This window comes from Armigeres subalbatus, chromosome 3 (assembly GCF_024139115.2).
Source record: "Armigeres subalbatus isolate Guangzhou_Male chromosome 3, GZ_Asu_2, whole genome shotgun sequence".
Classification (NCBI taxonomy): domain Eukaryota; kingdom Metazoa; phylum Arthropoda; class Insecta; order Diptera; family Culicidae; genus Armigeres; species Armigeres subalbatus.
In genome coordinates, this window is record NC_085141.1 from 87,557,329 (window position 1) to 87,570,203 (window position 12,875).

Here is a 12,875-nt window from a genome sequence, read left to right on the forward strand (position 1 = left end):
ACCGTCTAACAAGCCAAGCCGTGGTGAGGTATCCATGTAAGCAACGATTTTTGCATTCGTACCCCGCATGCTCTAGTACAATGAAACCAAACAATCAAACCACATCATGTGTTCTCCTTTATTCGCCCGTCTTTCAAGGTGATAAGATAGTCGAGAGAAAGTATCAACGCCTCCCATTCAGTGTACTAGAGTTCCAGACTCATAGAGGTCTTCATTTTTAGAATACTTGAATGGCTTCTTCTATCAGCGCACCGGAACGACGCTCATTGTTATGTTACCAATAGTGTTTCGCTTCACTCAATCGGCTTCCATTGGTGAGCGTTGAAGATCATTAAACGGTGAATCATCGAACGTTCAATTTCAAAGATCTTAGGAAGCTCATAACTTGCCCCGCGGCAGAGCATCAAGTAGGCTTAGATTAACCCGTTTTTTCTCATGATCTGATTTAAGTCCATGCCTGCTCGAGAACCTTACAGTTACATGTTACCAGTTTCTTACCATTACTGTTGAACTGTTGGCAGACATGCTGGAATCAAAAGGCTCGTTATGCAATTGACACATCAGGAAAATAGAAAAGCCAACAGTGTTCTGATATTTGCATAAATTATATCGCTAGACAAATTTGCATAAATTTTAAACAATAAGACTCTTTGATAAAATGACAGTTTCTTGGCTGATCACTGAAAAGAGGAGCGTAATGAGCAAAACTACTTGATGGCTAGGCAGCGCATTTAGAAAATCGAATGTGCCAATCACTAGCAATTAAACCTACGGTGGTTGCTTGTTCCTGGATCACTCATGCAGTATCGGTTGCATTGTGATGTAAACAGCGCGCTTCGCTTAATAGGTGTTGTACTATGTACAACGGTGTGAGTCAGCTCATCGACGACAAAATCAGTGAGATGCCAAAAAATACGACATGCTACGGTGGGCTGGTTAGATTAGGGTAGCGTGAATAGGGACATGGAAAACTTGAATAAAAAGAGCAGAAAAGTTTCAATAGACATTGTTTGCAATGAGCGGTAATACGAGTGGTGGTTTATTAATTCAGTGAAGGTGCCCACTTTTCGAACAGAGCCCATAATACGCATATAAACCTTAATGCCATTCACTTTTGGTTTTATTTATCTTATTACATATTAATAAAAAGGTTTTAGCAATACAAAAATTTTTTTTGAGGTTTTTGCCAAAATCGGGAAGAAAATGTTGCCAAAAACGGGTGTTGCCAAAATCGGGATGAGACTGTATTTATAACAATCGACAAAAGTAGGCATGGAAGAAATGGTACCTATGATGAAGATTGTGATACGAATCTCAATGATTTTAAGAAAAATTTAAAAAAATTGCGCGAACACTTAATCCAGTTGGAATCTTCCGTAGAAGATTTTCCATAACTTGGCATTTTAGTGCAAACTAATTGTAACCATTTTTGTACACAGAACAGGGTGTATTGGCAATAAAGGTTTTCCAGTGTTACGGATATGCGGCCAATTTGCTTAATGTTACCAAACAACTTGATATTTTTTGTCTTTCTCGTATTTTTATATATTTCTGGAACATACTTTCTTATTTCACCTGTTCAGCTGAAAGAACTAGCAATTTGGAGATGATTCATGAGCTTATCACAAAATCGACAAAAATACAAATGTTACAAATATGCAATCGTAGGCAGTTAATGAACTGCGGGACAGCAATGTTCTATGGCGATTTGGGCGTACACTCATCGGATAATCGATTTAACGTCAAAACAATTTCCTTTCAAAGTAATTTATTTATTACTAGCAGATCCAGCGAACTTCGTTTCTTTAAATTGACTTATTCTCTGACACTGAACCCAAAGCTCATCCTTACATCGACTGAATTGTAATTCTAGCTTTCTATTAATTATCTCCTCCCGTTATCATATGAGAGAGCAGAGCGACCACCGCATGCATTAATATTCGTATGAAAATCATCTGGAAGAAAGTTGATTTTCATACAAGAATTGGGTGACAAACAATTCAATTTTCTGTCTACGCTTTGATACTGTAGCGTCATTCGATAACCGGATGATAATTGTTTTGATTTCGCCCTATGACGACAGTCATACGATTCTCTAATGTTTTTTTCTTACTGCGGTTGGCTGACTTGGTAAATGGTTGCCATTTTTCATAAATTAGTTTGTTCCAGAAGACCGCAGCTTTTGCACTTATTTCGTGTAAGCGAAAAACTAATTGCTAATGGTAGCAGTGAATATAAATAGTTCCTCAGTTATTTATAAAGGTAAGTTATACCAGAGATATACTAACGTATTTAATGATTAATTTATTAAGAAGTTTATTATTTTTGAAAATTTCGCAGTGATTTGCTTACGTTATCGCATTTGGCTATGGTGGATTTGGAGGAGCTACGTAATTCGACAAAAATACATATATATGATTCCGAAGCCGGAACCAGTGCGAATATTATGTGGAGCCGCAGAGTTAGTTGAATCGAATGGCTATCATTCGGAAAACGAATTATTTTCGTTAAAGGGCGAGAGCAAATCAACTGTAAGTCGATATAAGGAGGAGGTATTGGTTCAGTGTAGCAGTACATAAAAATCGTCTCCATTCAGCACATGGCTGCACGTCACCAACCACGTAGTCTACCGATGGTCCCTTGGATGGTCCGCAAATCGTCTTTCACTTGATCGACCCACTTTGTTCACTGCGCTCCTTTGCTTTCTTGTGATCGTCGGATCGCTATCGAGGATCACTTTCAATGGATTATTGTCCGACATTCTGGATTCGTGCTCGGCTCACCGCGGTGTGAACAATGGGTGGTTCTCCCAACAGCTGATGCAACTCGTCGTTCAATCGCTGCCTCCACTTTTCTTTCGAGCACTCCAATGGTCCTTATCCTACCACAGCGCCAAAGATGTTCCTAAGCACACATCTTTCGAATACTCCAAGTGCTTGCAAGTCCCCCCTCGAGCATGGTCCAAGTTTCATGTCCGTAGAGGACTATACTGCCGCTAACCGCAAGTCGAGCACATCTGTATATGGATCCCTTATACAGATGTGCTTGACTTGCGGTTAGCGGCAGTATACATGATACATTTAGTAAGGGTGACTGCAGTTTCTTCTGGAGCCCGTAGTAGGCCGACTTCGAAAGCCTTCGTATTTCACGACTAACATCGTTATCAGCCGTTGGCAAGGATCGAAGGCAGACCTAGTAAAATCAAAAGTATCAGAACGCTAGAGGCGCTGTTATCCAAAACAGCATTTGTGATCAACATGATTTAAACAACTCACATTTTGCATGAAGGGCTCGGTACCTTGAATGTCAATTTATTGTTTTAGTTTGCTTCTTCTCAAGTATGATAATTGGGCTAAAATATGGACATCTGACACATAAGTACCAAAACATGTTGATCACAAAATTTGAAACGTCATTTTCACGACGAATTCGTCGACCATCTCGAAGGTATTCCCGTCTAGTGGCCATCAACGAAGCCGGCTTGATAACTCTTCACGAGCTCATTCACTATTGGTGAAAGACGACGGAAAATGATCTGGGAAATCAATTTGTGGAGGTGGCATTTAGGATCGCTCGAAAGTTCTCATACTTCCACTTGTCGCCTCTCAAGTTGATTGGCATATTATCCCTTTTTCCACTCATTCGGTGGATGATTGTTACGTTTAGATTTGTTTATCTGTGGTTGAATTACTCTTTGAATAAGTGAACGAAGCAAAGTGAACTGTCGCCTCACACGCAAAACATAATACAACAACGCAACCACGATTCACTCTCAACCGTCGTTTCAAACACTATCGCCCCCCCCCACCCCGACAGAGCGTAACTTCTTTGCGAAGCGATGATTTCTCGCTTAACTTTTCAAAAGGACCTAAGTAACATTTTTTTCATGAATTAATTTGAATACTGCAATCAATAGCTTTCATGTTGTTCTGTTGATTGCGCTATTCAAATTAATTCATGAAAAATGTTACTTAGGTCCTTTTGAAAAGTTAAGCGAGATTTGTTTAGAAGCGTCGCGGAACAGATACCAACCCAACGGAACGGGAGTGGAAACAAAAAAAAAGAATACCATTCTTCGCAGTACGGTGGCATAGCGGACGCGTGGAAAGTGTCGTCCGACAATAAAACGCAATTTGCGAACTCCAATCGGTCCTAAGTGCATTCCGCAAGGCCACAAGCTCGCACAGGATTCAACCGTCGATTTTCAAGGTAAAGTGAATATTGCCTTAAACAAATCTCCTCAAAATGATGGTGTGAATGTTCCCCAATAGGTGTTGTCTCACGGGGAGACGGACGAGCATCCACGGAGTCATTCGCCGTTTGTCACAAGGAAAAAAGCACCGTGAGCCTTCCAAGGAAACTCTCCTGCTTGCAGGGTGATCGCTAACGCAAAATCCGGTTAATGCAGCACTGATTGACGGGGCAACAAAAGGTAATTGTACCGAAAAGTTAATTTTGCCAACGTGACATAACCAAAAAACTTATACAGATCACTGCGGTCGAAGGACACGTCGGTCGGTCGCACGACAGCGAAACTTCCACAGCCAGCGAAGGAACAATTTGGTCGATCCATCTATTCCGGCGCCTACAAAAGAAACCCCTATTGGGTAGGTCAATTGCGATCGAACAAACTGTTTGATTAGCGCATATTAACGACGTTTGATTTGGCAGGGTTTTTTCACCGGATCGAGAACTTCACCATCAGGATAGGGTTTAAGGAAGGGACAAATCCCGGATACGAGGTCAGCGAGTGAATCGGATAGCATCGAGAAGCCCCTTCAAGAACGAGGGTCCCCACAGCTCCGAACGGTGTGCTTCCAGAGAGGCGAAAAGGAACGCAGCAGCTGAAGTGGGACGAAACGGCCGCTCACTGGTGCAGGAATCCGTCGAAAGAACACCCCTCGGAGAAAGTGCGCGGAGAAAATCATTCGTGCAGGCCGTGCAGAATCGCGGTACGCTCGTGTTGGTGAGTGCCGAAGCACCAGAGTGGCTAACGGTCCAGGACAACATCTACGGCCAACCGCCGGAGAAAGGCACGATTATGAGGGGTCGCAAACGAAGTGCGTCGTGGAGGCGACAGTGAGTAGGATTCGTGGGTGCACCCAATGATGAGCAATTTTGTGAGTACTCAAAATCATAGCATGTAAGAGACACGAAAGATAGTAGGAAGCAGTGGTGAAGGACATGTAGGTAGGAGAAAGTAGTGTAATAAAGATGAAAAACATGTAAATCAGCTATTTTCTTGGATTTGTGGCATTTGATTGAGCTCTAGCCCTCCGGTATTTGTGTGCCGTCTTCCATTTGGTAGTTTAGCTCTACCCGCTACCGGGAAACTCGCAATATGATTCTAGGATGTGGTGGGGTTTGGCAGTGGGGATTTGCTAAGCCCCTATATAAAGCTGCATGTGTTCGCAAGCAGGCCATATCAAAGCGATCGTGTGCCGCTGAAAGTGCACAAGCCCAGCAGGAGTGCCAACCGGCACATCAGGATTAATGCCAGTGAGATTCTAGATTATAGTATATTGGCTGCATGTTTTTGGATATTGTAATACTGTGGGGCCTTCTTAAACCTGAGTAGCGCTGATCTGGCTTTGACCACGCCAGTGCCAACCCTCGCATGGCATCCAGCCCTGTCTCACGTTTAGGTGGTTTAATCATTTCACAGATTTTCTCAAAAGAAAGTCCCTTTTGAAAACTAACAAACTTGAGTGAAGAAATCAGCAGAAACGATGCTATAAAATAAGTGCACGAAATCGACAAAAAGCAGCACTGTGCAGCGGTGCTCTCCGAAGCTACGTATAAGGTCTGCCAAGCAGCTAAAAAGCACAGTACCACCGAAAAGAAGGAAACTAATATTCGTCAGGAGAAGGTCGTACATGTGACTGACCCTAGAGAACAGCGACAATCATTGCCTCCGCCATGGAAGGTGACTGAACTTCGCCGGGTTGAATACCTGTCTTGGCGCGAGAGATCGTGAGCCCTAAAAACCGAAGAGTAGGGAACAGCAATCCGTAAGAGGTGCGGCAAGTGAAGAGGACCAAAGAAGGGTAGAGCACGCGTTAAAAAGGGTGCGCCTTCTAATGGCCGTGGCAAACGGAAAGACAGAGGTGAAGCGATTATCGTCAAGTCTGACGATAAAATCTACGCCGATGTCTTGAATGTCATGAGAAGCAACGAGATGACTAAGGAAGTACTGGTAGATGGGGTTCAAGTGAGAACCCTATGCCTAGTTTCGGTCATCCAGTGCAGAGACCTAGATGAGATAACCGAAGATGGATATCTGGCAGACGCGCTGTGAGATCAGTCGGAGTCGAGATCCAGGACTTCACGATTCGGTTGCGGAAAGGCTTTGCGGGAATGCAGGTGGCCTCATTCCAAGAACCTCCGGCTGACGCCAAGAAGATGCTGGATAACTAAACTAAACTGAAAGTGGGCTGGTCGGTATGTTCGTTGAACAAGAGCCAGCCACCTCAGAACTGATATATAGGTGTCTCGGTTATAATCATAAGTTATTTGGATTGTAAGGGACCCGATCGTAGTAACCTTCATGCGGGGATGCATACAGGATAGTGATTACTAGCTAGGTCTAATGCCTCACCACCACCATGCCTAAACAGCTCTCATGGTAGTTGGTCAGCTCCAGGGGTTCTGATCTAGGGGCACCGTGCCTAGTGTAGCGGTTGTGGTGCTTCCAATGCCCGGGCAGAAGCCATGAACAGGATAACAAAACATGATATGGACTTGATTGATATAAGAGATAAATGAACAGGCAACAATATCAAAAATTTGCACCGAAATATCATTTAAATATCAAGATATGCTATGGATAAGAACAAATCAATGACACATGATATTGATCACTTATTACAAATAGCATAACTTGATCTCCTCGTGATATTTTAGTGCAAAATATTGATATTGTCGTCTGATCTTTTATCTCTTATATCAATCATGTCCATATCTCATTTTGCTATCTTATCAACATTTGATATTATTGAGATGTTTTCTTCTACTCGGGTGGCGGATCGAATATCTCTCTAGCCATCTTCAAGAGACGCTGCGCCTAGCTGCTCTGCCGTTGGGAGTGTCACTTCCAGCTGCTGCGCGTAGTCTAGTCATGGTTGTTGTCCATTGTATTGAGTCGTATTATCTCTTATGTCATTATTGGTAGTAATTATTGGTTTTACGCGCAGCTTATTGAAACTGCGCAAACCTTCTGTTCGCTGTGACTGCGCCTACTGGCGGATACATGCAGCTATTTATAAAATTCAACAGAGCCCACTTCAAACCCCACCACATCCTAAGCAGGTACCAAAGCCGTTGGCTTTGGGAGGGATCTTCAAGCCGTTTGACACAGTCGCTGCTGTATGTATCTAATTCTCTTTTTATCTTATGTGCTGTGCTTATCTGTGTTGTTGCAAGATATGATAATTATTTATAAATGGTCAGTACAATAATTTATTGAAATAGATTCAACTTAGTACAGAAAATAGAAGGGAAAAGATAAGAAAAGTTCTATCCCTGCTCTAGGTTCATCAAACATGACCGTGACCATGACATGAAATAGACTTTGTGTATGTATGTTTTTATTCAAACATATTATTCCATTAAAAGTCCATAAAATCACACTTTTTTTTGTAATTTCACGCATTCATCGTTTCTATGTTTTTTTTATATGTGACTTTCGAATCAAAACTGCAAGCATTCCGTCATTCATTTATTCTATATCTGTTTTAGTTCTAATACATTCCAGCACTGCAGGGGTGTGGCACCAAATGGTGCCCTATCAAAAGTCAAAACAATAGTTGGTCCCATCAGTGTTTCCAAAGGCCATGATTGCATTCTAAAAGTTGTATTGCAATTGGATTCTCTCCATCAGACTATATTAAAGTGAATTTATGTACGAATTCTTTTCGCTAGTTGAGCCATCTGATAAAATATGCATTGGAGCACTGAATATCACAAATAATGCAAATGATCTTCAGTCCCGGAAATGAATTTTTGTACAAAAGTTAGAATGCTACGCTAATGGTGTCCTATCTGATAACATTAGATAGTTATTTAAAAATACTTTGAATAAACATTTTTCGAGGTAATAGATTGTCGTTGCTCTACTCTGGGAGTTCTTTGGGATTTTTCCTAACGTTTTTTCCGTACTTGCTGTATATAATACTTCTAGAATAAGTTAATAATTTGATCAACTAAATTGTAGGTAAAAAGGCTGTAAACTAAAGCAAACGCATTGGTGGATTCAGTTAAAATATTTAGAACCGTCAGAGCGCTTTCAAATACCTTCATTATCCGCTATAAAACACCAACTCAAAAACTGCAGCACTCATATCTACAATTCAAACACACGCCAAATCCATTTGCAGCAACTACCTACAGACTACAGAACCGAGAGCTTGAATATTCATCGTGCCATTGGAAAATGGAATCCGTCAGCCAGATAGAGCTCACACACCGTCATCACCGTCAGTTCTTTCTCGCCCCTCTATCAATTTCGCTAGTACTGTCTATGACCCGGGGTCGGAAGTGGCGTGTTGTTTGTGTGATTCATGATCCGGTGCCAAAAATTATTGGAATCATTTCGCCCTGACCTAATGCTATTTTGAGGACAGGCGGCCACTCGTGGTATAACCCATAGACAGACATGTATTCTCTGTAAGACAGGAAGTATCTATCTAGCTAGGTGATGTTGGTAGAGGTAACTTGAAGAGTATGTTGCATATTTGTTCTCTTTATTCTTAGTATGAGGAACATTTATGTCAAAACTAAATAATTGGCAGTTCGTACGGGTTACGTAAAGTTGAAAATTTTCTTTATTTTGGCTAGATTGATGCCTTTAAAAGTAAATTCAAGACAAAATTTTCAAAACGACTTATCTGCTTTTGTAAACAAAGATTCAAACGTCGATTTGACGAATCTGATAGCACTCCCACGCAAACCAACACCATCAATAGGTAGCTGAAGGTCTCTGCTACCTGTTGGTGGTGTTGGTTTGCTTGGGGGTGCTATCATATTCGTCAAATCGACGTTTGAATCTTTGCTTACAAAAGCAGATAAGTCGTTTTGAAAATTTTGTCTTGAATTATACTTTAGTATGTGTCATCATCGTTCGACTGATATCGGTTTTCAAGCTGAGATTTTATTGAACCGAAACCGATTGTTGTTCAATTCTGATATACACATAGTTGGGTAGAGGGAAAAGGTGTGAAATTTTGTCAAAGTAGATTCGATGGATACGGGGAATCGGCTGATATCCCATTGTAATTAACTGGTTATGGAACAACATCTCGCATGGGAGCTGTTGTATAAATGAGTTGTATAAAATCTATTACAGGACTCATTTGGGTGCTATAATGAAAAACCATTCATCATTTTGCTGAATTAGTTGGAGTGAGTGTTCAAATTGTCCGTTACGCTGGGATATGGAGACTCATAAATAGTGCGTAACGGTGTAAATCCGGTCATATCGCCAGACTTGGTACAACACTGAATATATGATGTCCCTAATCCCGAGTCCCAAGGTGTTAGGCGACCTGTGCCGACGGAATATATGGCCTGAGGGTGAAATAATTAGCTAGACAGTTAACGGAGTCTGTAATGCTGGGTAGATACCTTTTCGTGATGCATTACGGATTAAGATCTGCCACACTGCACAATGGTCGGATTCGTCAAATCTCACGACATTAATCGATAACTCGAAAACCATTATTGAGGGGAAATTTTGTATGTTGATGCCTACTGGGGACTTCAATTTTTTTCTTTTATGTCGGTGCCTACTGGGCACTTAGAAAATTGTAAATTGGTAAATATTTAAAATGGACGGTGCTTCTACCTATTTGTTCACTAGGTGTTGTTTGTAGGTCATAGTACGCTAGTATGGATCGTGATATGGTACATGGTCTTTGTGATATAAAAGCAGGAATGTGTTCCGATCTATGCTCAAACTCATTCAATAATTTCCTGAAATAAGGCCTTGAGATCTATACGCGTAAAAAAGATCTATCCAATTGTTTCAAATATAGTGCATGCTCTGTGTGACTCATAGAATAGATTGTGTTCAAAGCATAAGTTCTTGGTCATCCAAAAAAATCTCGAAGCAAGGCCTTTAGATCTACACGCGTAACCAAAGATCTATCAGCCTGTTTCAAATATGGTACATGCTCTATGTGACTCATAGAAGATATTGTAATCAAAGCATAAGTTCTTGGTCATCCAAGAGATCAATGAAGTAAGGCCTTGAGATCTACTCGCGTATCCAAACAACTATCAGCATGTTTCGAATATGGTACATGCTCTATGTGACTCATAGAAAAGATTGTGTTCAAAGCATAAGTTCTTGGTCATACTCAAAAAACCGGCAAGGCCTTCAGATCTACACGCGTAACCAAAGATCTATCCACCTGTTTGAAATATGGTACATGCTCTGTATGACTCATAGAATAGATTGTTTTCAAAGCATAAGTTCTTGGTCATCCAAAAAATTACCGAAATAAGGCTTTTAGATCTACACGCGTAACCAAAGATCTATTGGCCATCTTAAGAACCTTAAGAACCTTAAGAACCTTAAGAACCTTCCCCGGTCCCAAAAACCCCTGCATACAAATTTCCACGCCGATCGGTTTAGTAGTTTCCGAGTCTATAAGGTTCAGACAGACAAAAATTCATTTTTATGTATATAAGAAGAAGATGTACTATGAAAGTAATATAATTATGGCCTACTTTGTGGCGTCTTTGCTCAATAAAAAAATGTCTTGCAGTATTTGGTCTAAAACATTGCCAAATAATGGTTTTAGAAACTCAAATTGTTCTTAAAAAATAGAATACAAATTTCTCTTTGATTTCATAAAAAAATATCCAGATTCGGCTAATATTTGACAAAGTTAGAGCGTTTGTAAAACTGATTTTTCTTAAAAAAGAAGACATTTTTAACAAAATCTGCATATTACCATCATTTGGAGCTGATATCAAGAAATATGATGTTCACAAAATTTTCATAAATTTACTACTGCTTTGCGCGACCTCTAAACTTCGATATTTTGGCATCAAAATCCGAGGCTCTTTTTTTTGCCATAAACAAGCGTTTAAGCACACGAATTCCAGGTTTCGGAAACATTCGAAAAATAAGCCGCACCTTAATTTACCATATTTCAAACACGCGGATAGATCTTTGGTTACTCACAGTTCTGTGAGAATCCATCTTTTTAGGAGGAAAATTTGCAGAGCTGGAGACTTTCGCCAGCTTAAAATATAACACGTTTCTCACATCACAGGCCACAGTTTGTTGCTTGCTTCTTTGCTTGTTTGCCTTTTGCGTCTCCTACCGAGCAGACGAATATTATCTCAATAATATCAAATCTTGATTAGATAGCAAAATGAGATACGAACATGATTGATATAAGAGATAAAAGATCAGACGACAATATAAATATTTTGCAATGAAATATCATGAGGAGATCAAGTTATGCTATTTGTAAGAAGTGATCAATATCATGTGCTATTGGCTTGATCGTATCCATAACATATCTTGATATTTAAATAATATTTCGGTACAGATTTTTAATATTGTTGCCTGTTATTTTATCTCTTATATCAATCAAGTCCATATCATGTTATGTTACTCTGTTTGTGACTTCTGCCCGGGTTCACCTTAGTGCTCTTTGCGCTTTTATCGTGACTTTGAAATGCTTATCGATCTTTTTTGCTCGTGAATTGAACATGAACATTTCAACTGATCACTAATCACGTACAAATATCCCATCGGGTATCTACTTTTCATTTCTCAAAATTGTCTGTTCGATTTGCAAATCTAAGGGTCAAATGCGAAATTGTAAAGTCACAACGTCGGGAACTTAGCTTCTAACAGATGAGAGCAATATATAATAGCTGTGTGGTAGTATCAAAGCGAAGTATGTGAAGAGCTATAATATGCTCTTTCTTGCACATGGTTTGTAACAGTGAGACCAAATTAACCGAATTTAGCGGCTTTTCTCGGAAATTATTTAAATTCGTGGCAATCATCAAATTTCGCGGAATTCGCGGCTTCCGTGAAATCGCGAATTTCAACTACAACTGGGCCACACACACCGACACCGTACCTATTTCCTGGAGCTGAGTCGATTTACTTAGTATATAGGACTGAGCATATTCGGCTCTATAATCAAAAGTTATTTTTCTTATGATACCGTGCCTTTAGGTTACGAAAAAGACAAAGTCCACACCCTGTGTCAGGTATAGACGCCTCGGTAATCAATTACCATGCGCCTCCACGGTACATGGAAATTGCTGTTCGGAAAAGGATATGAAAATGATGAGGGCCTACCATATTCAAGCAAGGTATGTGGATCCATGAAAGATAGAGAGCAAATAAAACAATTAAAATCTTCTCAAGAATTTTCTATTTTGTAAAGGCTTATGTAAACTGCAAAATAAGAGCATCACCCATACAAATGTTGATCCTCTGCAGCTATTCAACAAGTTTAACCTTTCGATTTCAACCCACCCGAAATGCAAAATTTTCATTTTGCACACTCGCTTGCCCCATTATTGGCTCCAAAACGACCTTCCGACTTAAGTATACATCCTATGGGTTGCTGTTAGTGTGGTGGTTCTACTGCATCAGCAGTATGTAGTTATCAGGAAAAGGCAACAAAGGACCAACCGAACCGACAGACCGACGATGACGGGAACGGGAAGCAAAAATGCAACATCACAATCACAACTATACCACTGAGGCTGCTTCTGCCACACGGTTGGTGCAGTTGCTGCCGATCCATACGCCCACACTAGACCGTACTGGAATGCGTTGCTATTGTTGTTGCTGTTCAAAATTATGGTTCGTCTCTGACGTTTCCTTTTCAATATTTCCT

The 12,875-nt window shown here is 40.5% G+C and overlaps 1 protein-coding gene and 1 long non-coding RNA gene across 3 annotated transcripts in view; both read left to right on the forward strand.

Moving 5' to 3' along the window:
- Positions 1-12,875, forward strand: part of LOC134220426 (protein tipE-like) — a 170,622-nt gene that overhangs the window by 3,839 nt on the left and 153,908 nt on the right. The window lies entirely within an intron of this gene.
- LOC134219140 (uncharacterized) lies at positions 4,048-5,230 on the forward strand. The gene is made up of 4 exons (XR_009981494.1): positions 4,048-4,209; positions 4,272-4,432; positions 4,490-4,607; positions 4,672-5,230. It is a non-coding gene; the product is annotated as an uncharacterized LOC134219140 (long non-coding RNA).